We start from the raw sequence: 23567 nt of genomic DNA, 5'->3' as shown, positions 1-23567 counted from the left end.
CTATACTATCCAACACTTACCCTACTGTTGCACCCCCTGGAGTTAGAATAGTAATTTTAACCCCTATACTATCCAACACTTACCCTACTGTTGCACCCCCTGGAGTTAGAAAAGTAACTTTTACCCCTATACTATCTAATACTTACCTTAAATGCAATTTAATATTATGCGTTGTAATGGTATGCGTTGTAAAGGTAGTATGCGTTGTAATGGAAATGCGTTGTAAAGGTAGTTTTTAAAAATGCGTTGTAGTGTCATGCGTTGTAATGTCATGCGTTGTAATGGATTATGCGTTGTAAAAAATGCGTTGTAAGTGCATGCGTTGTAAAAGTGTGTGTTGTAACGTCATACATCCCACTCCAGCCATTCCCTGTGGTCGGTACCCCATTCCAGCGAGTGGGGATTGACATTGTGGGGCCACTGGACCCCAGGACAGCCATGAGTATAAGGTTCATCCTGGTCCTGGTGGACCATGCCACCCGGTACCCGGAAGCCATCCCTCTGAGGACAGTGACGGCCCCCGTGGTGGGACGTGCACTGATGGGAATTTTCTCCAGAGTGGGATTCCCTCTAGAGGTGGTGTCTGACCGGGGTACCAATTTCATGTCCAAATACATGAAATCCCTTTGGCAAGAGTGTGGTGTAACCTTCAAGTTCACCACACCTTACCACCCCCAAGGAAATGGGTTGGTTGAGAGATTCAACCGAACCCTCAAAGGCACGATAATGGGTCTTGAGGGACCTATGAGGCATAAGTGGGACATCCTCTTACCATGCCTTCTCTTCGCTTACCGTGAGGTGCCACAGAAGTCTCTAGGGTTCAGTCCCTTTGAGCTCCTGTACGGCCACCCAGTGAGAGGACCTCTAAGTCTGGTCAAGGAAGGCTGGGAGCAATCTCCCAGGAAACCTCCCCAGAATGTATATAGTTACATGCTGGCCTTCAGGAATCAGACTAGGCGATTCAGGCAACTTGCTGAGGCAAATCTGGAAGCCAGCCAGGAGGAGATGAAGCGGTGGTACGACCAGAATGCCACTCTAGTAGAGCTTCAGCCTGGACAGAAGGTGTGGGTCTTGGCCCCCGTGGAGCCGTGTGCGCTCCAGGATAAGTGGACCGGTCCCTTTGAGGTTGTGGAGCGCAAGAGTCCTGTTACCTACGTGGTGGACTTGCGGTCTCCAAGGAACCCCTTAAAGGTCCTTCATGTCAACCACCTTAAGCCCCACTTGGAGAGGTCCCAAGTGGGCATGCTCCTGGCAACAGATGCTGGGATGGAAGAGGAGACCGAGCCTCTTCCTGACCTCCTGTTAGCCCAGGAGCAAGATGGGTCAGTGGATGGTGTCATCCTCTCTTCCACCCTGACCCCTGAGCAACAGAATGATTGTCGCCAGCTGCTGGGACAATTTTCTGATCTGTTTTCCCTGGTTCCCGGTGTCACTGACTGGTGCGTCCATGATGTGGACACTGGGGATAGTACACCTGTGAGGCACAAGGCCTACAGGGTGACTGACAGGGTGAGGGCATGCATCAAGGAGGAGGTCTCCAAGATGTTTGCACTCGGGGTAATTGAGTCCTCCAGCAGTCCTTGGGCCAGCCCAGTGGTCTTGGTCCCAAAGGCTGTACCGCCGGGAGCCACACCCGAACTCCGGTTCTGTGTGGACTACAGAGGACTCAATTCAGTCACCAGGACTGACGCACACCCCATCCCCAGAGCTGATGAGCTCATAGATCGGCTAGGGGCTGCCAACTACTTCAGCACGTTTGATTTAAACGTCGGGGTACTGGCAGATCGCCTTGACCGATGGGACCAAAGAGAGGTCAGCATTTTCCAAACCCTGATGGGCACTACCAGTTCCGGGTTATGCCCTTTGGGATGAAGAATGCCCCTGCCACCTTCCAGAGGTTGGTCAACCAGGTGTTGGTTGGATTGGATTCGTTCAGTGCAGCCTAACTGGATGACATCGCAGTGTTCAGCTCCACTTGGGAGGAACACCTGCGCCACCTCTGGGAAGTGTTGATGGCGCTGCGGAGGGCAGGCCTCACGATCAAGGTGAATAAGTGCCAGATCGGGCAGGGTTCCGTGGTGTACTTGGGGTACCAGTTTGGGAGCGGCCAGGTGGCGCCCCTTCAACCCAAGATAGAAACCATCCTGAATTGGGAGTCGCCCAAAACCCAGACAGAGGTGAGAGCCTTCCTAGGTCTCACCGGAAACTACAGGAGGTTTGTCAAGGGGTATGGCAACATTGTTGCCGACTTGACAGCGCTGACTTCTAGGAAGCAGCCCAGGAAGGTGATCTGGACTGACACCTGTCAGAAAGCTTTTGAGGCCCAGAAAGTTGCTATGTGCACGGCGCCCGTGCTTTTGGCTCCCAACTTCTCCAAAGAGTTTATCGTTCAGACAGACGCTTCAGAGCATGGTGTGGGGGCTGTTCTTTCACAGATTAATGAGGAGGGCCTAGATCAACCCGTAGCCTTTCTTAGCAGGAGGTTACTTCCACGGGAACAGAGGTGGAGTGCTATTGAGCGTGAGGCATTTGCTGTGGTCTGGGCACTAAAGAAGCTAAGACCCTACCTGTTTGGGTCTCACTTCTGGGTTCAGACAGACCACAGGCCCCTCAGATGGTTGATGCATATGAGGGGTGAGAATCCAAAGCTGTTGAGGTGGTCCATTTCCCTACAGGGTATGGATTTCACGGTGGAACATCGCCCTGGTACAGATCACGCCAATGCTGACGGTCTGTCCAGATTTTTCCGCCTTAGTGATGAGGAACTCCCTGGGGCAGGGTAGTTCTCCTCAATTTTCAGCTGGAGGGGACACGTGTTAGACCTGGCACCTTGGCGTGAGTCTCCCTTCCTCTTTTCGTCACTGTGCCTCATGTGTTTTTATGGTGTTGGCCGCTCAGAGCACTGTGCCACTGCCAACCAGTGCCACAGTGCAAGTGCTCCCTATGTAAAATGTATATGTTGGTTGGACTCCATGATTGGCTTGTTTGGTTTACTATTAGACCCCAGTAAAGTGCACCAGGAGTTCCAGGGCGTGTAAATACAAATGCTGCTGGTGGGCTTGCAGCACTGGTTGTGCCACCCACAGAAGCAGCCTGGTAAAATATGTCTAATGTCTGCCAATGCAGAACCTGCTTGCAGTCTGGTACTGTCATGCTGACTGCGCAAGTGCACACACTTGCCAGTCTCTAAACCTTCCCTTAACTTCATGTTAGTCACCCCTATGGTAGGCCCAAGGGCAGGGTGCATTGTAGCATAAGGTAGGACAAGCCCTGATGTGTGTGGCATGTCCTAATAGTGAATTACAGCCATTTTCGTTTTTCACTATTGTAAGGCTACCTGTTCTCATAGGCCAGAATGGGCTGTTAAGATTGTTACATCCTATGATCCAAGCAGGCCCAGGGAACATGGTAGAAAATCGAGTTTAGTATGTCTGAACTCAGAATAATAAGGTACATCTTTTAGTAAGGTTTATTTTATTATTCTGCGTTTGCAGATGCCACTTTTAGAAAGATTGCCTTTGCTTGCCTAACCATTTCAGCCAGCCTCTGTGCTGATGTGTTTCTGCTGTCTGGCTTGTGTGAGTGACAGGGCTGGGGAAACCCAGGTGGGTAGGGCTAGGAAGCCTGGTGGTGAATGGAAAGATTGACATATAGATGGGTGGGAGGAGTACACCTGGACCCTGAATAGGGCTGTGCTCTGCCACCACAATGCTGGCTCTGCCCCCTGTGGAGTGTCTGATGACTCTGCCCTGCACCCTGAATGAAGCAGCCTGCCTCGCGTAAACAAAGTGCTCAGAAACCGGACTGGACTAGGCAAGGGCCCCCCTGGCCTGGCAGAACAAAAGATTTGCTGTATAAATGTAGGAGCCCTGCTCCCAAGAAATCAGATCCTGTCCTGCCAAGAAGAAACCTCTGTCCGATGAGGAGGAACCGGTAAAGCTGCATGGAGGATTACTGTCCCTGACCTGGGGGATTGGCCTGCAGTGGTTGCCTTGCTGCTGAAGAAGAGGAAGAAAAGATCCAAGAAACTTTTATTTGACTTGTGCTAAAAAGATCTCCAAGGGCTTGTGAGTGAGCTTGCCCCCTGAACGAAGTCCCAGGACCAGTGGACTTCACCGCCGTAAGAGCGCACCGGAAAACGGACCGTTTTCCACGTAATCTTGAAGTGAACTGCTGTGTACGCCTCGACGATCGAAGCGTACCCTCCTGGAAGCCTAGGAGTTAGGAAAATACTAATATATAAAGGGATTAGTGTGGGTTTAAACATTAGAATCTTCATTTCCGTATATTAATTATTCTTTATGTTTGTTTAGCTTAAGTTGGCATTCGAACCTACTAGGCCGCAACATCCAAAATGGAGTTCGGAAGTGGCCACCGTCGTGTGAGCGCGATGTCTACTGCGCAGACTCGGATGGCACTGAAGATCTCCAGGCGTTCTTTGACCGAGTCACAGTGTTCCTCGTCAAGGATAGGAACGTGGAGGACTGCCAAAGCCCGACTAGTGTGACTGACAGAGAAGACAAAGGACACCTGTCCCTAACAGCCGAAATATTGATACTTCGGACCCTTTCACAAGAGAACTGTCCCAACCATGGGATGACATCTTCAGTAGAGCATGAGAAACAAGGAACTTTGTGAATACAGTCTGAAGTTGCAAATTTTGATGGCTTGGCCAATCAGAGCCATTTCCAATGTAGCAAATGTAGCATGTTACCCAAAATTCATTATAAAAGGGGGTTAGTAGAAGGGGTGGGTGGTTGCGTTCCAGGCGTGTGATCCGAATTCCGTTGACCGATTTGCTTGCACGAGTGCTGGGTCCCCGCAGATCTTTGGGACTGCGTCGTGCTGAGCGAAGGAACTTTTTCCCGGACTGATTGGGGTTGTAGCCTGCATTCAATTGGAGGGTTACATCGGAAGAGATTTGATTTTTGCGGGGCTAATAGGTTGTGGGAGAATGGTCGCCAAAATCAGAGATTAGGTAAATATAATTGTCATACTGATTTATGCCAATGTTATTAACATTTTGATTGATTATAATGACGATCATGTCAATGAAGGGTAATTGATTAGAATAAACTAAACATTTATTAATAGAGAACGAGTTTGTGATTCTGTAAAGGGTATTAATTAAAGATTCTGAGACTTTAAATGTGTTTTAGCTGGTTCTAAATCACCATCAACCAGTCCAACTAATTGGTCCATCGACCAAGTGGTGGAGTGCCTTGATGCTAAGGTTAGGATTCTATAAGTGCAGATGTATAATATGTAAATACTGTAAACATTTCTTTCTATAGGTAATAAGGTACCCCCCACATGTCCAGCGCTTCTCTTCTCCTGTGTCCAGATTCGAGTGAGACGTATGAGTGTTGGTGTTATGGGCCCCACCAATGGATGCGTGCGTGAATGAGTTAATGTGTCCAGATTCGAGTGAGACGTATGAGTGTTGGTGTTATGGGCCCCACCAGTGGATGCGTGCGTGAATGAGTTAGTGTGTGCAGATTCGAGTGAGACGTATGAGTGTTGGTGTTATGGGCCCCACCAATGGATGCGTGCGTGAATGAGTTAGTGTGATGACGGGTCTGTGACGCAGGGAGGATATGTAAATGTACCCTTTCCCGCTGGAGCAGAAGCTAAGACTTCCTACCAGTAACAAGTGGCCTGTCTGGGGTCCATGTGTCAGGTTGGTTTGCGTCCTTCCATTTCTGGAGTGTAGCAGCAGTTTTACCATCTTTTTAGAGTTTCTTGTTGCTCAGATGGGTCTAATTTCTAATATTTATATGTTTCAATCGTCTTCATTGCTCGGTTTTGCTCGCAAGAAAGTGTCACTCGTAGTCATTGAAATGTCACTCATAATTGCACTGAAATTATGAAAATGTCACACACAGCAACCTGAACCCTTGGCAGCTATGCTTTACAGTCTGTAATCACAGCGTCAATGCTTGTTTGTATCCTCTTCTCACAGCCAGGAGTATTGGACTGTCCCTGGCAGAGCTGCAGCTGTGAGTGGGTAAAATATCCGCCCTCGGAAGCGCTCTCTGGGGTCTGTTTTCAGCTTTTCTTGTCCCTGTTCCCCCCACCCCCAGCAGCCGCCGAACATATCTCTGTTCCTCTTTTCGAAATGACCCGGGCTCACGCACGCCTGTCAATCAGAGAGTGAGGGAGGCTGGGGGCGTGTTAGAAGCTCGGCCTTAATGTATACAATGTATCTTTAATGACATCTTAAGTTAACGCTTATTCCTGAATTGTTTTTTAATAAAGACAAACTATTTTGTAGGCTCCGCCCCTTATCCCTCCGTCCTGAAACCTCTTACCACCGTGTCGGGTGGGGGTGATTGGAAGGTGTGCTAAGGCTGCCCCCGTCTGACCCCTCCCCAATCCCCATGCCACACTTCTAACGTCACTAGTAATGGCAGGGGTGGGGCGACCACATAAACCCTGGATGCCAGCCAGGGAGTTACTTTCATTTCCGAAGTGCTGCTGCGTGAAGTGAGTGCGCCGTGTGATCTGCTGCAGGTGAGTTGTCGGTGTGGGGGGACTGGAGCCGGGGAAGGTACTGAGTGAGAGGGGTTTTGTTACCCCCTTATGTCTGCGATGCAATTGTGGCGTAAGGGTCTGAGTAGCTGACTCTGGAGCTGGGAGACCAGGTTGCAGTTTCGGCGTCTGTTCCATCTCCTGTGATTCTGGGCGAATCGCTTACCCTCCCCCTAACAAAAATGAATGTACCCTTGTGTTATGTAACTGGTGCTCGTGGCGGCTGGTATTAAGGGGCGTCGGGGGCGTTGCCTTACCTACGGAGAAAACTAATGGGTTTCCGGCAGGGGTGGGTTTGTTGCCGGAAGAAGGCGCCTGCAGCCCTGATTTCAAAGGACACGACACAGGTGAGCCTTTTCCCTTTCTTTGAACCCCAGGACTCGGAAGACCTGCTGTTAAAGGTCGGATCCTGAGTCCGGAGCCCCCTCACTGCACACGAGCCCCCTCACTGCACACGAGCCCCCTCACTGCACACGAGAGCCCCTCACTGCACACGAGAGCCCCTCACTGCACACGATCTGTTCAGGAGCCCCTCACTGCACACGATCTGTTCAGGAGCCCCTCACTGCACACGATCTATTCAGGAGCCCCTCACTGCACACGATCTACCCAGGCGCCCCTCACTGCACACGAGAGCCCCACACTGCACCCGATCTACCCAGGAGCCCCTCACTGCACACGAGAGCCCCTCACTGCACACGAGAGCCCTTCACTGCACACGATCTACCCAGGAGTTCCTCACTGCACACGAGAGCCCCTCACTGCAAACGATCTATTCAGGAGCCCCTCACTGCACACAAGAGCCCCTCACTGCACACGATCTATTCAGGAGCTCCTCACTGCACACGATCTATTCAGGAGCCCCTCACTGCACACAAGAGCCCCTCACTGCACACGAGAGCCCCTCACTGCACATGATCTGTTCGGGAGCCCCTCACTGCACACGATCTGTTCAGGTGCCCCTCACTGCACACATGATCTGCTCCAGAGTCGGAGCCCCTCCCTGTGCTATGACATGCTCTCTCACTGCACGGAGTGCACGCACTACCTGCTTCTAAGCCACACACTGTTCTCCTGCGGCTCTCACTGCACACATCCTCAGCGTGTAATCCCAAGAACCTCACTGCCCACACAGTCTACTGCGGATCCTCTCACAGTACACATAATCCGGAGCCTCTCGCAGAACACGTGCACTGGCTGATCTGAAGCCTTTCACTGCACACACCGTCTGCCGAGTCCCGAGCCTCCCACTGTATCCACCTGCTGCTACTCCTTCCTCCAGGTCTCACTGCATAGATGTTTTACACCCCAAGTCCCTCACTGCACACAGCGTCTACTTCCGGTCCGCTCACTGCACATACCTACCATCTCGACTTCTAACTGCCAAAGCGCACCTCTGCCCCTCTCTCTGCCCATACAAACTGTGGCACCACCCTGCCAGCGCCACAGCCACCTCAGCATGAACTGGCATCCCTCCCTGCACACCCCGTCATAACTCCCTGCGCATGCGGTGCCTGTTGGAAAGGCGTTCGCCGGAAGGGGGTTCGATACACGTCCTGCCCACCCCTTTGACCCACCTCTCCCAAGTAAGCCGAACCAGGCGCGCACACCCTGAACGGCACTGCGAACAGAGGGACACCACACGTATGCTGTGTAGGACGATAGGTTCTTTTATCGATGATTTCAAGGGATCTTTATGACCCAAAAGGCAAATGGTACAGCAGTGGCACAACGTACCACAAGTCAGTCGTGGGGAATGGGGGTAGCGGGACAGTCTTTCAAGATAGTGTCTCTGCGAAATACCCTGCGGCAGCTCACAATCCTCGAGCTGGAGGGTGTCGTGTCTCTGGGCGATCTCTTCCCGAGTCGTCCTCAAGGGGAGTGCCGCGAGTCTCTCAGCAGGCACAGGTGGTCGGAGTTCAGGAGCCGCGATTCCGTCAGCAGGGCTCAGATGGTTCAGTAGCTGGGGGCCGCGAGTCACTCAGCAGGCCTAGGTGGTTCAGTGCTCGGGAGCCGCGACCTCGTCCGCAGGGCTCAGATGGTTCAACAGCAAGAGGCCGCGAGTCACTCAGCAGGCCAGGTGAGTACAGCGTTCAGGAGCCGCGACGACGTCCGCAGGCTCAGATGGTTCCAGGTCTTCTCTGTCCTTGTTTCTCCGGCACCCCTTGTTATACTCCGCTGGTCCTATGAAGTGCGGAGGGCTCCCAGAGGGGGGCGGGGGTGACGGAGGGGGTTCGGCGGGATTTCCTGCCGCTCACTTCTTTGGTCTTTTCAGGTGGGTCTGGGAGGGTCCCCAGACGCTTGGTAGGGGAGGCGCCTGCTCCCCAGGGGCCTGGTGGCCGATTGAGTCCTCCCGGGGAAGGCGACCCGAGGTGTGACTGGGCTGGCGCCTCTGGGTCTGGCTCGAGGGTTCCCGCTTCCTTGGTTGGACATGCGTGGTAGGGTGGTGAGTTGGTCAGGCCTCTGGCCGGCCCGCAGATCGGGGGTGACTGGGGCGGCCGGAGTCGGAGATGTCGTGTCTTGAGGGTGGTTGCAGGCTGGCTGGATGATGGAGAGGGCCACGCCGTGAGGCCGGTCTCACACGCGTCCCCCCCAGCTGAAATGCGTGGAGAACTACCCATCCACTGGGGGGTTCTCCTCGCCGAAGCGGAAGAACCTGGACAGGCCGTCGGCGTTGGCATGATCAGCCCCTGGGCGATGTTCGACCGTGAAATCCATTCCTTGGAGGGAGATGGACCATCGTAGTAGTTTGGGGTTCTCCCCCCTCATCCGCATTAACCATTGCAAGGGCCGGTGGTCCGTCTGTACTCGAAAATGGGTTCCGAACAAGTAGGGCCGCAGTTTCTTGAGGGCCCAGACTACGGCAAAGGCCTCTCGCTCTATAGTACTCCAACGCTGCTCCCTCGGCAGCAGCCTTCGGCTGATGAAGGCTATGGGCTAATCAATGCCCTTGTCGTCGAACTGTGAGAGTACGGCCCCGATGCCGTGTTCGGATGCGTCGGTCTGGACCACGAACTCTTGGGAGTAGTCGGGGGCCTTGAGTACGGGAGCGGTGCACATGGCGGTTTTCAAGGCGTCGAACGCCTGCTGGCACTGGGTGGTCCACTGCACCTTCTGCGGAAGCTTTTTGGAGGTCAACTCTGTGAGGGGCCCTGCGATACTAGCATAGTTTTTAATGAACCTCCGGTAGTATCCCGTAAGGCCCAGGAAGGCCCGAACCTCTGTCTGCGTGGTGGGGGGCTCCCAGAACTTGATGGCATCGATCTTCGGCTGGAGAGGAGCGACCTGGCCGCTGCCCACCTGATGCCCCAGGTAGACCACGGAGCCTTGCCCGAGCTGGCATTTGCTGGCTTTCACTGTTAGGCCTGCTTGGCGCAGGGCCATTAGTACTTGTCGGAGGTGCTGGAGATGCTCGTGCCATTGAGAGCTGAATACGGCGATGTCGTCAAGGTACGCTGCGCTGAACTCCTCGAGTCCGGCCAGGACCTTGTTCACCAACCGCTGGAACGTGGCGGGGGCGTTTTTCATTCCGAACGGCATGACCCTGAAGCGGTAGTGGCCATCTGGCGTGGAGAAGGCAGAGCGCTCTTTCGCTCCTTCCGTGAGAGCGATCTGCCAGTATCCGCAGGTCAGGTCGAAAGTGCTGAGGAACTGGGCGGCCCCCAGGCGGTCGATGAGCTCGTCGGCTCGGGGAATAGGGTGAGCGTCTGCGCGGGTGACCGCGTTGAGCCCCCGATAGTCCACACAGAATCTTAGTTCGGGGGCGGCCCCTGGGGAGGCCGCCTTCGGGACCAGAACCACCGGGCTGGCCCAGGGGCTGTCGGAGGGCTCGATGACTCCTAGGGTGAGCATTTTCTGTACCTCGGTCTTGATGCAGGTGCGGACTCGGTCAGGCACCCGGTAGGCTCGGTGTCTCACAGGCGGGCAGTCGCCAGTGTCCACGTCGTGGACACACCAGTCGGTCACCCTTGGAATGAGGGAGAAGAGGTCTGCGAATTGTCCGAGCAGCTGGCGGCAGTCGTCGGCCTGTCGGGGAGTGAGGGTGGCCGACAGTTTCACTCCCTCCACGGACCCGTCCAGTTCTTTCGTGCACAGGAGGTCGGGCAGGGGTTCGGTGTCTTCTTCTGCCCCCTCATCGGTGGCCAGTAGCAAACTCAATTCTGTCCGTACAAAGTGGGGCTTGAGACGGTTTACGTGGAGGACCCGGAGGGGGTTCTGTGGGGACTGTACGTCGACCAGATACGTGACCTGGCTCTTCCGTTCGACCACCTTGAAGGGACCAGTCCATTTGTCTTGTAGGGCGCAGGGTTTCACCGGAGCCATGACCCAAACCTGCTGGCCCGGCTGGAACTCGACCAGGGTTGCGTTTTGGTCATACCAGCGCTTCATTTCTTCTTGGCTGGCCTCGAGGTTAGCCTCTGCAAGTTCTCTAAACTTCCTCGTCTGGTTGCGGAGTGCCAGGATGTAGCGGAACACATCAGGGGGTGTCCCCCGGGGGCTTGTCTCTCATCCCTCTTTGACCAGGCTCAGGGGCCCTCGGACGGGATGTCCGTACAGCAGTTCGAAGGGGCTGAACCCCAGAGACTTTTGGGGAACCTCCCGGTACGCGAACAGGAGGCAAGGGAGGAGGATGTCCCACTTCCGGCGCAGGGGCTCTTCGAGGCCCAGGATCATTCCCTTTAGAGTTCTGTTGAAGCGTTCCACCAGGCCGTTGCCCTGGGGGTGGTAGGGGGTCGTGAACTTATACGTGACTCCGCACTGCTGCCACAGGGACTTCATGTAGCGGGATATAAAGTTCGTGCCGCGATCACTCACAACCTCGCGGGGAAATCCGACACGGGAGAAGATCCCCATGAGAGCCCGGCCCACCACGGGAGCCGTCACGGTGCGGAGGGGGATGACTTCGGGGTAGCGGGTGGCATGGTCCACCAGGACAAGGATGAATCTGTGGCCCTGGGCGGTCTTCGGGTCCAGGGGTCCCACGATGTCGATGCCGACCCGCTCGAACGGGGTACTCACAACGGGGAATGGTTGTAAGGGGGCTTTGCGCTTTCCGCCACTCTTCCCACTGCCCTGGCACGTGAGGCAGGACTTGCAGTGTGTTTCTACATTCGCCCGCATCTTGGGCCAATAGAAGTGTGTCACCAATCGCTGGTATGTCTTGTCTTGGCCTAAGTGTCCTGCCAAGGGTACATCGTGGGCCAGGCCCAGGAGGAGGCTCCGGAACCGCAGGGGTACCACCAGTACTCGTGCTGCGCCTAGCTCTGCGGACTTTTGCTCGCTGTAGAGGAGGCCATTGTCCCAATAGACCCAATGGGTTCCGGTTTGGTCACCGGCGACCTGGGCTTCGGCTTGTTGTCTAAGTCCCTCGAGGGAGGGGCAAGTGGTCTGTTCCTGGCAGAACTCTTCGCGGGAGGGCCCCCCTTCGCAGCGCCCCTGGGCCAACTCGGGCAGTTCTTCGAGTTCCATCGGGGCCTCTGGGGCGGAAGGTTCCGGTCCTTCCCCTGGGTTAGTGTCTCCTTCCCCCTCGGAAGGAGGGTGGTCTGGTTCTGGTAGGGGGTCCCTGCTCTCGGGGATAGTGTTCGGTAAGAGGGCTTCACCGCCCTTGGAGAGAGGCAATCGTGCGGTCATGGAGCGCGTGGTGGCGCAGACCCATTCTGGTAGGCCCATCATCTCCAGGTGGGCTCTTCGTTCTACCTGCCCCCACGGGGAACTCTCCAGGTCGTTGCCCAGGAGGCAGTCTACGGGCTGCGAGGTCCGGACCGCTACCTTCAGTTCTCCGGAGACCCCTCCCCACTCGAAGGGCACCAGGGCCATCTGGCAGAGGCTCTCAGAATTGTCGGAGGATACGACCGGACAGAGGGCCCCGGCCAGGATCTGGTCTTCGGAAATTAGGCTGCGGTGGACCGCGGTGACACTCGCCCCGGTGTCGCGGAGGCCCTCGACTCGGTGGCCGTTGATGGTCACCCGCTGTCGGTACTTTTCTGTGTTGGCGGGCAAGGGTGTCCCGGGGACCATTTCACGATCACCAAGGGAGACCAGGGCCATGGCCGCCGGTTCCCATTCCTCGGAGTCTTCCATTTCTTCCCCCAGAGCCACGGAGGCCATCTGCCGGGCCGTGGGGTTGGTCGTCGTGGTTCGCTGATACTGGGGACACTGGGGGTCATTGGCGTAGTGACCGGGCTGCTGGCAGCGGAAGCAGGTGATCCTAGCTCGTGGACCTGGTCGTCCTGGGGCTCCGGTGCTGGCGGGAGACTGGGCCAAACCCGCTGCTGGGGGGGCTGGTGGAGGACCCCCCGGCAAAGTCTCTTGGTCGGCCGTGGTTCCCTCCGCCCCTCTGGCGGGGGGGACCCTGACTGTTGCGGCCGTAGTCCCCCACGGGGCCCCGGGTGGCCCGGGTGTTCACCCAACGATCAGCCTCAGCGGCCAGCTTCCGAGGGTCGGTAAGTTTACTGTCTAGGAGATGCTGGCGCAGTTCTATAAAGCAATTGGCCGCTAAATGCTCCCAGGCGATCAGATCGAACAGTTCTTCGAAGGTGGAGACCTTGCTGCCCTTGATCCAACCGTCCAAGGCGCGGCTGTAAAAGTTCACGTATTCGACCCACGTGGTGCCCGGTATCTTTTTGCAATCTCGGAACCGTTGTCGGTACATTTCGGGGGTGAGTCCGTACCGGCCCACGAGGGCTTCCTTCATGTGGCTGTAGGAGTTCATGACCGCGGAGGGCAGATCGAGCAGAGTGTCCCTTCCTTCGCTTAAGAACCGGCCCCATAGGCCAGCCCCCCAATCCTTTTGCGGGACTCGATGAGAGGTCATGGCGACTTCGTAGGCCTTAAACCACTGCTGGATATCATCGTTCTTATAATACTCCTTTACCACATCCTTGGGGATGTGAACTTTGGTTTCCCCGGCGGGAGCGGGCGGTGGATTCCCGGGTGGCTGTGACTTTTCGTGTCTAGCCCGCCACTCAATCTCCTTCAGGCCGCGCTCATGTTCTAGCTGGAGTTTCTTTTCGTCGTGCTCCCTTTGGAGTCTCTTCTCTTTGAGTTCCCCTTGTAGCCGTAACTGCTCGACGGCTAACTTCTTCTCTGCCAGTTTTATCTCTCCCTCGATTTTTAGTTTTGCCAGTTCCAGTTCGTGGTTGCGGCTTCTCTCCCGGTCCGCTAGTTCCTCGGGGGACAGGTTCCCCTCTGGCCCGTTGTTTCTCGCCGGGGTGCTTGGTGGTTCATGGGTAGAGTCTCCTTCCGTTTGGGTCGGGGGCGCCCCCGTCTCGACCCAGGCTTTCAGTACTTTCTGGAAGTCTTCCTTTGTGCTTAGTCCGGTGGTAGCGATGCCAAGGTCCTTGCAAAACTGTTTTAGTTCCCTATGCGTGTAATAGTCCAATTGATCCTCTCGGAACGGTGAGCTTATTTCGGTACCTGCGGCACCCAGGGAGGTTTCTCCTTCCATCTCTGTTTGGTAGTGCGTCAGTCGTTCACTGCACGCTCTCTTTCGGTGTCGGCTCGGATCCCGTCGTCTGCCACCAAATGTTGGAAAGGCGTTCGCCGGAAGGGGGTTCGATACACGTCCTGCCCACCCCTTTGACCCACCTCTCCCAAGTAAGCCGAACCAGGCGCGCACACCCTGAACGGCACTGCGAACAGAGGGACACCACACGTATGCTGTGTAGGACGATAGGTTCTTTTATCGATGATTTCAAGGGATCTTTATGACCCAAAAGGCAAATGGTACAGCAGTGGCACAACGTACCACAAGTCAGTCGTGGGGAATGGGGGTAGCGGGACAGTCTTTCAAGATAGTGTCTCTGCGAAATACCCTGCGGCAGCTCACAATCCTCGAGCTGGAGGGTGTCGTGTCTCTGGGCGATCTCTTCCCGAGTCGTCCTCAAGGGGAGCGCCGCGAGTCTCTCAGCAGGCACAGGTGGTCGGAGTTCAGGAGCCGCGATTCCGTCAGCAGGGCTCAGATGGTTCAGTAGCTGGGGGCTGCGAGTCACTCAGCAGGCCTAGGTGGTTCAGTGCTCGGGAGCCGCGACCTCGTCTGCAGGGCTCAGATGGTTCAACAGCAAGAGGCCGCGAGTCACTCAGCAGGCCAGGTGAGTACAGCGTTCAGGAGCCGCGACGACGTCCGCAGGCTCAGATGGTTCCAGGTCTTCTCTGTCCTTGTTTCTCCGGCACCCCTTGTTATACTCCGCTGGTCCTATGAAGTGCGGAGGGCTCCCAGAGGGGGGCGGGGGTGACGGAGGGGGTTCGGCGGGATTTCCTGCCGCTCACTTCTTTGGTCTTTTCAGGTGGGTCTGGGAGGGTCCCCAGACGCTCGGTAGGGGAGGCGCCTGCTCCCCAGGGGCCTGGTGGCCGATTGAGTCCTCCCGGGGAAGGCGACCCGAGGTGTGACTGGGCTGGCGCCTCTGGGTCTGGCTCGAGGGTTCCCGCTTCCTTGGTTGGACATGCGTGGTAGGGTGGTGAGTTGGTCAGGCCTCTGGCCGGCCCGCAGATCGGGGGTGACTGGGGCGGCCGGAGTCGGAGATGTCGTGTCTTGAGGGTGGTTGCAGGCTGGCTGGATGATGGAGAGGGCCACGCCGTGAGGCCGGTCTCACAGTGCCTCTCCCTTCAAACGCCAGCATCAGCCAGTGGCGTGTAAAGGAAGGGAGACGCGCCGACCTGTACGGAGGGCTCAGCCCCACAGGGCCCGCACTGGTGATGGGGTCACTGGGGGCGCCCCCTGTTGGCAAAGCTCCGGGACCGTTCCTGCAGCCCCTTAGACTGGTGGGGCCGTGCACTTCCTGCAGACACATATCGGCTAGAACCAAGCTGCTTCCCGAGAAGCATTTGAGATTCAGGCGATAGTCAGGGGTGGATATGATGGCGATCTGTGATTGTGTCTAGCTTGGAGTGTCCTCTCCAGGAAAGCATGACTTTTCTAGCGGTCCTGGGAAGGGAAGGAGACAATTCCTTTTTTACTAAGGGACGGGTCTTCAGATTTCAGTCCCACTTAGATCAAAGCATCATCTCTGAAAGTGTGTAAGGTTTTCATTTGGAAGACTCAACCTGTGACATTGTGATACATAACGGCAAGATTGGGGTGGGTGGGGGCGGGGGGGGTCACACTTAGGCCTATCCTGTAGAATTCTTGCCAACATTACACAGGCAGTCCTAGAAGCATAGTTAGGGAATGAAGTGCCCTTCGGAGCATGTGGAAAACTCAATAATCCTGAATCCTTCCTGCACCAGAGACTTCTATCGAAGCATCCTAAAGAAATAGTCTGCGGCAGCTTGACAGGAACACCCTGTAGTTGGCATTTTGTGATTTCTGATGTAAAGCACACAGCATAAGAACAATTTCACTTGTTCTGCTGCATCTCCGGAGAGGTTTGTAACATTAGCTCTTTCTGAGTTTCTCAGCTTCTATAGGACTTTCTACATTTAGTGTATTCACTTGCTTTACACAGGGTTACTTTCCAACGACAATCCTTCCTCAATGCCTCGGGGCACAGACCATATCTCTGTAGTGCCATTTCAAGCACCGCTCCCTTGCAAGATGTAGCTGTAATATAGAATCCAGGGCATAGGGTAGAGAAGGCCAGCACAACACAAAGGACAGACTTCAAGGCCCAGAGAGGAATTTACAGCCTGACAGCCACAAGTCATGCTGTTGTGAAGCAACAGAGGGCCTCGTCAACCTATCTACTCTAAGCAGGATTTATTTGGACACATTTACATTACTATGTTCGCTTTACTCTGTGCACTTTTAAAAAGCCCATTACAATGCACCGCATAAACACACTCTCCAGCCATACCTGCACCTTTATTTATTTACCCCTCCCGGTACATTTGAGGTAACCATTCCTCAAACCTGCCTTATCTTAGTGTGCAGTGCACCAGGCTCTTGTAGGACTGTGGCTTATCAGCTTCAAATGAGGGTACTGAGCCTCTAACCCAGACTCACCACCACTTAGCCACATTGTGTGATCCTTGAAGTGTTTTATTTTTCTGGTCCTCCATTTCCTAATGTTGCAAGAGTAGTAGTGCTCACTTAAAGGTTAACTCATTTTAATAAGAGCTACCTAAAAAAATCAGTAAGCTGCTAAACAGCACAGGAGCACTGTTATTAACCCTAACTTTAATAGTGTTTGCAGGGGGTAGTAGGGACAAGAAAAGCTTTCAGAGACTTCCCTGTTAATGTTGTAAATTAGGTAAAATGTAGGATATTGAAATGGCTGCAGGCACGCCTGTTGTCAGTCACACCAGAGCTATAGCCAGGGCCACTGGAATTGTGGCAAGAGAGGACACAATTATGTGGCAAGGTTGAGTAAATTATGCAGCAAGAAAAAGCAAATTTATGTAACATAATGCCGCTCATTTTGTAATTGTATTCATTATTTCATAATTTTTAAGCTTGGTGACACCCTGTGGGCATTGGTTGCAACTCATTAGTATAGGTTGAACGTCCAAATACAGCAATAAGCAACAGAAAGGTGACCGGTCCAGCTTTGCAAAGAGGCTTCCACTGCGAATTTTTAGTACTTTTTTTAACCGTTTGAGCTAGAAACAAATGTTGTTTTTGTTAAAATCTGGGTATTATGCAGCAGATGATGGATTATGTGGCAGATGCGGCAAATATATAATTAAGTGAAAATCGCCGCAGACGTTCAATCCCATAATTCCAGTGGCCCTGGCTATAGTCTCTGTGACGGCGTGAGGTCGCATCACGTAGCAGATGTTAATGGATGACTTTTGTCCTGACATAAAGAAACACCCTCAGTCTAGCGCCCCAGTGCTGCTTTTAATTCATGCTTGGCGCTGCACAGAACAGTATATAAAGCCTCTCATAGTTTCAAGTGCAAGATTTTGGTGATACCGTATCGCAGACAGTAAGGCTTAGGTTTTTAGTTTGTGGTAAATATATCCCTGCAATCCTGCCTTCTAGTAAACTTGCCCCTTCTGTTTTCTTTTTCTGGCCTCCGATTCCTGGGTGCTTCTGAAGGAATAAATGCAGAGCCAGGGAGGGGTGGGGGGGGGGAGAAAAGAGAGTAGTGCAGGCACTGGTTTAGAAATTAGAGGCACGTGAAAATGAAAGCAATAGGGGTGGGTCTGTGGGATGCACGACAGCCCCGCAGGGAAAGTAAGGGCTTTGATGTAGACTTGGTTGAGACAGTAGAGATGGAGCCATCAAGCACAGACGACAAGCAAAGTGTGAAGGGAGGGGCCCAAGAACTGCATGACAAAAGAAATCAGAGTACTTTACTGCAAGCGTGGGGGAGGGGAGGAGAGCGACCTGGGTTCAGCACGAGAGGCCCAAGGGTGGAGGGCAGGATCAGAAGGGTGAATAAGGTTAAAGTCTGGTAGAAGCAAGAAGGAGAGAAGACAGTTTCCAACCTGCCATTGCTGGGAGTGTTCAAAGCTCCATGTCCGCCCCGTGATCTAAGGAAATACTACAGACCATTCGCTCTTGAATGTGCTGGTTTTGAAAACTCCGAGCTGCTCAAACTTCAAGCTGTGCTTTTACATTGTGAACACACTGCACTTCATTGAAAAAGGTCTCAGATCTTTTGTGTAGTTACGTGGTTTACCCCGCACGCACAAGAGACAGAGCTCGAATTTTTAAACTCCATGTGCACACTCGTCACTGTGATTTCCTGAGTATTAGATCCAAAAGCTGTGTCCAATGTACTATAAGCGGTAAAGAGTCACTGCCTGCATCACAACTCACAATTTACTACAGTCAGTACCTGTGGTGAGCAGAGACCTTTATCACTCACTTCACCTGGCTTCGCTCGACTGCCCAGGCGGGCTCCGTAATCGAAAACAGTCTCTCTGCACCCTGCTGTAAATTGTGTCATGTGTGCGTGGGTGTTGGAAAGGCGTTCGCCGGAGGGGGGTTCGATACACGTCTTGCCCACCCCTTTGACCCACCTCTCCCAAGTAGGCCGAACCAGGCGCGCACACCCTGAGGTACACTACGAACAGAGTGACACCACACGTATTCTTTGTAAGACGATAGATTCTTTTATCGATGGTTTCAAGGGATCTTTATGATCCAAAATGCAAGCAGTACAGTAGTGGCACACCGTACCACAAATCGGTCGTGGGGAATGGGGGTAGCGGGACAGTCTTTCAAGATAGTGTCTCTGCGAAATACCCTGCGGAAGCTCACAATCCTCGAGCTGGAGGGTGTCGTGTCTCTGGGCCATCTCTTACCGAGTCGTCCTCAAGGGGAGCGCCGCGAGTCTCTCAGCAGGCACAGGTGGTCGGAGTTCGGGAGCCGCGATTCCGTCAGCAGGGCTCAGATGGTTCAATAGCTGGGGGCCGCGAGTCACTCAGCAGGCCTAGGTGGTTCAGTGTTCGGGAGCCGCGACCTCGTCCGCAGGGCTCAGATGGTTCAATAGCAAGAGGCCGCGAGTCACTCAGCAGGCCCAGGTGATTTCAGCATTCAGGAGCCGCGACAGCGTCTGCAGGCTCGGATGGTTCCAGGTCTTCTCTGCTCTCGTTCCTCCGGCACCCCTTGTTATACTCCGCTTGCTCTTTGAAGTCCGGAGTCCTCGCAGAGGGGGGACTGGGGTGACGGGATTTCCTGCCGCTCACTCCTTTAGTCTTTTCAGGTGGGTCTGGGAGGGACCCCAGACGCTCGGCAGGGGAGGCGCCTGCTCCCCAGGGGCCTGGTGGCCGATCGAGTCCTCCCGGGGAAGGCGACCCGAGGTGTGACTGTGCTGGCGCCTCTGGGCCTGGCTCGAGGGTTCCCACTCCCTCGGTTGGACATGTGTGGTAGGGTGTTGAGTCTGTCAGGCCTCTGGCCGGCCCGCGGAGCGGGGGTGGCTAGGGCGTCCGGAGTCGGAGATGTCGTGTCTTGAGGGTGGTTGCAGGTTGGCTGGATGATGGAGAGGGCAACGCCATGAGGCCGGTCTCACACGCGTCCCCCCCAGCTGAAAGGCGTGGAGAACTACCCATCCACTGGGGGGTTCTCCTCGCCGAAGCGGAAGAACCGGGACAGGCCGTCGGCGTTGGCATGATCCGCCCCGGGGCGATGTTCAACCGTGAAATCCATCCCTTGGAGAGAGATGGACCATCGTAGTAGCTTGGGGTTTTCCCCCCTCATCTGCATTAGCCACCGCAAGGGCCGGTGGTCCGTCTGCACTCGAAAATGGGTTCCGAACAAGTAGGGCCGTAGTTTCTTAAGGGCCCAGACTACGGCAAAGGTCTCTCGTTCTATAGTACTTCAACGCTGCTCTCGCGGCAGCAGCCTTCGGCTGATGAAGGCTACGGGCTGATCAATGCCCTTGTCGTCGAACTGTGAGAGCACGGCCCCGATGCCGTGTTCGGATGCGTCGGTCTGGACCACAAACTCTTGGGAGTAGTCGGGGGCCTTGAGTATGGGGGCGGTGCACATGGCGGTTTTCAAGGCGTCGAACGCCTGCTGGCACGGGGTGGTCCACTGCACCTTCTTCGGGAGCTTTTTGGAGGTCAACTCTGTGAGGGGCCCCGCGATACTACCATAATTTTTAATGAACCTCCGGTAGTACCCCGTAAGGCCCAGGAAGGCCCGAACCTCTGTCTGCGTGGTGGGGGGCTCCCAGGACTTGATGGCGTCGATCTTCGGCTGGAGAGGGGCGACCTGGCCGCTGCCCACCTGATGCCCCAGGTAGACCACGGAGCCTTGCCCGAGCTGGCATTTGCTGGCTTTCACTGTTAGGCCTGCTTGGCGCAGGGCCATTAGTACTTGTCGGAGGTGCTGGAGATGCTCGTGCCATTGAGAGCTGAATAGGGCGATGTCGTCAAGGTACGCCGCGCTGAACTCCTCGAGTCCGGCCAGGACCTTGTTCACCAGCCGCTGGAACGTGGCTGGGGCGTTTTTCATCCCGAACGGCATGACCCTGAAGCGGTAGTGGCCATCTGGCGTGGAGAAGGCAGAGCGCTCTTTCGCTCCCTCCGTGAGAGCAATCTGCCAGTATCCGCAGGTCAGGTCGAAAGTGCTGAGGAACCGGGCGGCCCCCAGGCGGTCGATGAGCTCGTCGGCTCGGGGAATAGGGTGAGCGTCTGCTCGGGTGACCGCATTGAGCCCCCGATAGTCCACACAAAATCTTAGTTCGGGGGCGGCCCCTGGGGAAGCCGCCTTCGGGACCAGAACCACCGGGCTGGCCCAGGGGCTGTCAGAGGGTTCGATTACTCCCAGGTTGAACATCTTCTGTACCTCGGTCTTGATGCAGGTGCGGACCCGGTCAGGCACCCGGTAGGCTCGGTGTCTCACAGGCGGGCTGTCGCCGGTGTCCACGTCGTGGACACACCAGTCAGTGACCCTTGGAATGAGGGAGAAGAGGTCTGCGAATTGTCTGAGCAGCTGGCGGCAGTCGTCGGACTGCTGGGGAGTGAGGGTGGTCGACAGGTTCACTCCCTCCACGGAACCATCCAGTTCTTTAGCGCACAGGAGGTCGGGCAGGGGTTTGGTGTCTTCTTCCGCCCCATCATCGGTGGCCAGTAGCAAACTCAATTCCGTTCTCACAAAGTGGGGCTTAAGACGGTTCACGTGGAGGACCCGGAGGGGGTTCCGTGGAGACTGTACGTCGACCAGATACGTGACCTGGCTCTTCCGCTCGACCACCTTGAAGGGACCAGTCCATTTGTCTTGTAGGGCGCAGGGTTTCACCAGAGCCATGACCCAAACCTGCTGGCCCGGCTGGAACTCGACCAGGGTTGCGTTCTGGTCATACCAGCGCTTCATTTCTTCTTGGCTGGCCTCGAGGTTAGCCTCTGCGAGTTCTCTGAACTTCCTCGTCTGGTTGCGGAGCGCCAGGATGTAGCGGAACACATCAGGGGGTGTCCCCCGGGGGCTTGTCTCCCAGCCCTCTTTGACCAGGCTCAGGGGCCCTCGGACGGGATGCCCGTACAGCAGTTCGAAGGGGCTGAACCCCAGAGACTTTTGGGGGACTTCCCGGTATGCGAACAGGAGGCAAGGGAGGAGGACGTCCCATTTCCGGCGCAGGGGCTCTTCGAGGCCCAGGATCATTCCTTTCAGGGTTCGGTTGAAGCGTTCCACTAGGCCGTTGCCCTGGGGGTGGTAGGGGGTCGTGAACTTATACGTGACTCCGCACTGCTGCCACAGGGACTTCATGTAGCGGGATATAAAGTTAGTGCCGCGATCACTCACAACCTCGCGGGGAAATCCGACACGGGAGAAAATCCCCATGAGTGCCCGGCCCACCACGGGAGCCGTCACGGTGCGGAGGGGGATGGCCTCGGGGTAGCGGGTGGCATGGTCCACCAGAACAAGGATGAATCGGTGGCCCTGGGCGGTCTTCGGATCCAGGGGTCCCACGATGTCGAGGCCGACCCGCTCGAACGGGGTACTCACAACGGGGAACAGTTGTAAGGGAGCTTTGCGTTTTCCGCCACTCTTCCCACTGCCCTGGCACGTGAGGTAGGATTTGCAGTGTACTTCGACATTCGCTCGCATCTTGGGCCAATAAAAGTGGGTAACCAATCGCTGATATGTCTTGTCTTGGCCTAAGTGTCCTGCCAAGGGTACATCGTGGGCCAGGCCCAGGAGGAGGCTCCGGAAGCGCAGGGGTACCACCAGTACCCGGGCTGCGCCTAGCTCGGCGGACTTCTGCTCGCTGTATAGGAGGCCATTGTCCCAATAGATCCAATGGGTTCCGGTTCGGTCACCGGCGGCCTGGGCTTCGGCTTGTTGTCTAAGTCCCTCGAGGGAGGGGCAGGTGGCCTGTTTCTGGCAGAACTCTTCGCGGGAGGGCCCCCCCTCACAGCGCCACTGGGCCATCTCGGGCAGTTCTCCGAGCTCCGTCAGGGCCTCTGGGGCGGAAGGTTCCGGTCCTTCCCCCGGGTTAGTGTCTCTTTCTCCCTCGGACGGAGGGTTGTCTGCTTCTGGTAGGGGGTCCCGGCTCTCGGGGATAGTGTTCGGTAAGAGGGCTTCACCGCCCTTGGGGAGAGGCAATCGTGCGGTCATGGAGCGCGTGGTGGCGCAGACCCATTCTGGTAGGCCCATCATCTCCAGGTGGGCTCTTCGTTCTACTTGCCCACACGGGGAACTCTCCAGGTCGTTGCCCAGGAGGCAGTCTACGGGCTGCGAGGTCCGGACCGCTACCTTCAATTCTCCGGAGACCCCTCCCCACTCGAAGGGCACCAGCGCCATCTGGCAGAGGCTCTCAGAATTGTCGGAGGATACAACCGGACAGAGGGCCCCGGTTAGGAGCTGGTCTTCTGAAATTAGGCTGCGGTGGACCGCGGTGACACTCGCCCCGGTGTCGCGAAGGCCCTCGACTCGGTGGCCGTTGATGGTCACCTGCTGTCGGTATTTTTCTGTGTTGGCGGGCAAGGGTGTCCCGGGGACCATTTCTCGATCACCAAGGGAGACCAGGGCCATGGCCGCCGGTTCCCATTCCTCGGAGTCTTCCATCTCTTCCCCCAGAGCCACGGAGGCCATCTGCCGGGCCGTGGGGCTGGTCGTTGTGGTTCGCTGATACTGGGGACACTGTGGGTCATTGGCGTAGTGTCCGGGCTGTTGGCAGCGGAAGCAGGTGATCCTAGCTCGTGGACCTGGTCGTCCTGGGGCTCCGGCGCTTGCTGGGTACTATGCCGAACCCGCCGCTGGTGGGCTGCTGGGGGGGCTGGTTGAGGACCCCCCGGAGAAGTCTCTCGGTCGGCCGTGGTTCCCTCCGCCCCTCTGGCAGGGGGGGCCTTGACTGTGGCGGCCGTAGTCCCCCACGGGGCCCCGGGTGGCCCGGGTGTTCACCCAACGATCAGCCTCAGCGGCCAGCTTCCGAGGGTCGGTGAGTTTACTGTCCAGGAGATGCTGGCGCAGTTCTATAAAGCAATTGGCCGCTAAATGTTCCCAGGCAATCAGGTCGAACAGTTCTTCGAAGGTGGAGACCTTGCTGCCCTTGATCCACCCATCCAAGGCTCGGCTGTAAAAGTTCACGTATTCTACCCACGTGGTGCCCGGTATCTTCTTGCAATCTCGGAACCGTTGTCGGTACATTTCGGGGGTGAGCCCGTACCGGCCCACGAGGGCTTCCTTCATGTGGCTGTAGGAG

At 55.7% G+C, this 23567-nt stretch overlaps 1 protein-coding gene across 6 annotated transcripts in view; it reads left to right on the top strand.

Moving 5' to 3' along the window:
- The first annotated feature begins 6221 nt into the window (after window positions 1-6221).
- Window positions 6222-23567, top strand: part of LOC146822366 (uncharacterized) — a 164776-nt gene continuing 147430 nt past the window's right edge. For 2 of the 6 annotated variants that reach the window (XR_014963267.1, XR_014963265.1), the window contains exon 1: window positions 6323-6513. The gene's annotated coding sequence lies outside the window, so the exon portion shown is untranslated. Of the gene's footprint in view, window positions 6514-23567 lie in introns of all 6 variants that reach the window. The other 4 variants (XM_085613457.1, XR_014963266.1, XR_014963264.1 and 1 more) reach the window with 4 other exon arrangements.

The sequence above is a fragment of the Triturus cristatus genome, chromosome 6, assembly GCF_964204655.1.
Source record: "Triturus cristatus chromosome 6, aTriCri1.1, whole genome shotgun sequence".
Taxonomy (NCBI): domain Eukaryota; kingdom Metazoa; phylum Chordata; class Amphibia; order Caudata; family Salamandridae; genus Triturus; species Triturus cristatus.
This window is presented reverse-complemented; position numbering and strand designations above follow the sequence as displayed.